The sequence below is a fragment of the Apium graveolens genome, chromosome 3 (genome assembly GCF_009905375.1).
Source record: "Apium graveolens cultivar Ventura chromosome 3, ASM990537v1, whole genome shotgun sequence".
NCBI lineage: Eukaryota > Viridiplantae > Streptophyta > Magnoliopsida > Apiales > Apiaceae > Apium > Apium graveolens.
The window spans coordinates 190,195,676-190,198,446 of NC_133649.1; positions in this window are offsets into that span (position 1 = coordinate 190,195,676).

A 2,771-nucleotide genomic window follows, 5' to 3' on the forward strand; every position below is an offset into this window, starting at 1 on the left:
CAATTACTATGGTTCTGCTGGTCACCTTACTCATGCTTATAGAAAGGTTAAAGTAGATAATGTTAAGAATGCTTATGTGCATAACATGCCTAACATGTCTAAAGTTTCTAAGTGTAATAAATCTGTTTGCATGTCATGTGTAGTATCTTTCATGCACATTTATCTTGATTCCACACACTCACATAATACATCTCATAATCATAGTATGTTAGTAAGAACACTGGTAGATCAAAGACTGTAAGCCCTCCTAAAGCTAGGAAAGTGGCACATGTCACCAAGCCCAAGAGCAAGTCTGTTGGTGCTTCTGAAAGTGACAAGAAAACAGTCAATGATAAAGCAAAAACTGTTAATCATGTCAACTCTGTGAAAAGAAATGTTATATATTCAAATGCTTCTAAGTCTTCTGGACCCAACGTAGTTTGGGTACCAAAGAAAACTTAATCACTTTTGTTTTCAGGGCATAAAGTAGAAGGACATGTGGATTCTGGACAGTGGATGTTCAAGGCATATGACTGGAGATAGAGCCCTGCTATCAAAGGTGGTTGAGAAAGCTGGCCCAGTGGTTACTTTTGGAGATGACAGCAAAGGTTATACTACGGGATATGGCTGTTTGGAAATTGGCAATGTCATCATTGAAGAAATCTCTCTGGTTGAAGGTTTTATGCACAATCTTCTCAGTATCAGTCAATTCTATGACAAAGGATGTAAAGTGTTGTTCAAGAAAGAGAAGTATTTGATCTATAATTAGAAGAATGAAAAGCTGACTCTCAATGGAGTTAGAAAGGGTGATTTGTTCGTAGATGACTGGAATTCTGCAGATGGTTAAGTAATGTGTTTCTACAGTAAAGCCTCTCTAGATGAAAGTTGGTTATGGCATAAGAAGCTCTCCCACTTGAACTTCAAGACCATGAATTCTTTGGTTAAGAGGGAATTGGTGAGAGGATTGCCCGAGATGGAATTCAGTCCTGATGGACTCTGTGAAGCATGTGAGAAGGGAAAGTCAAAGAGAGAATCACACAAGAAGAAGACAATGACTGACATCACTGAACCACTACAACTCCTTCATATGGATTTGTTTGATCCTGTCAACGTCATGTCTATGTCAAGAAAGAAATATGGCTTAGTGATGTTGATGACTATTCCAGATACACGTGGGTGTTATTTTTACATTCAAAGGATGAAGCACCTGATATAATTATTGATCACATCAACAAGATTGAGTTAGAAGCTGGAGTGCCTGTGTGAATAATCAGATCAGATAATGGAACAGAATTCAGAAATGCAAAGCTGAATGATTTATTTGTCGAGAAGGGCATTTCAAGACAGTTTTCAGCACCAAGGACTCCACAACAAAATGGAGTGGTTGAGAGGAAGAATCGAATATTGGTTGAAGCTGCAAGGACCATGCTTAATGAAGACAATCTTCCTACTTACTTTTGGGCTGAAGCAGTTAACACTGCATGCTATACTCAAAACAGAACCCTGATCAACAAGACATATGAGAAGACCCCTAATGAGTTATGGCCAACAAGAAACCATCAGTGAAATACTTTCATGTGTTTGGAGGAAAGTATTTTGTGCTTAAGGATGATGAGCATCTTGGAAAGTTTGATGCTAAAGCTGAAAAAGGTATCTTTCTGGGCTATTCTCTGGAGTCAAAGGCTTACAGGGTGCATGTGATTAGTGATCAAAAGGTTGTGGAAAGCCTTAATGTAACATTTGATGACGCCAAGCTCCCAAGTATTCTGAAGGGAGATGACAGTGATAATCTTGATGTTGAAGATCTTTCTGATGGAGAAGATGAACCTGAAGTTGTTCTGGACAATAATGACAATGGCAATGATCCTGATGATCATAATTCTGATGCAGATTCTGAAGGTAATGGTCATGAGACAAGTCACACAATCTCAGGGACCAGTCCTCAAGCTTCAGATACTGTAGATCAAGCTGGAAACAACTCAGGGGGAGCAGAACAAGGAGAAGAACAAGGATCTGATAGTCAGACTCAACTCAATTCTGGAAATGCTGAGTCATCAAGGGCTAGTCTACCAAGACATAGAGTATGGAGTAAAAACCACCCTCAGAACTTGATACTTAGTAATCTTGACAGTGGATTCAAGACTAGAAGAACTACAGCAAATGAATGTTTTTATTCTAGGTTTCTATCTCTAATGGAGCCAAAGAAAGTAGATGAAGCTCTTGGAGAACCTGATTGGGTGATTGCTATGCAAGAGGAACTCAATCAGTTCGAACGATAGAAAGTGTGGAAGCTTGTACCCAGACCTAAAGACAAATAAGTGATTGGCGCTAAATGGGTTTTCAGAAATAAGCTTGATAAAGATGGAATTGTAACAAGGAATAAGGCGAGACTGGTTGCTAAGGGATACTCTCAAGAAGAAGGGATTGACTATGATGAGACCTTTACACTAGTTTCTAGACTTGAAGCCATCAGGATGTTTTTAGCATTTGCAGCACACTCAAACTTCAAGGTATATCAGATGGATGTGAAAAGTGCTTTCCTGAATGGTGAGCTTGAAGAAGAGGTCTATGTGGAGCAACCCCCTGGTTTCATAGATCTTGAGTTTGAAGATTTTGTATATTTTCTCTTCAAGGCTCTTTATGGTCTAAAGCAAGCGCCAAGAACATGGTATGACATTCTGTCAGAATTTCTTTTTGAAAATGGTTTCACTAGAGGTGTCATAGATAAGACTCTGTTTCATAAGAATCATAAAGATGATACCATATTTGTGCAAGTTTATGTTGATGACATT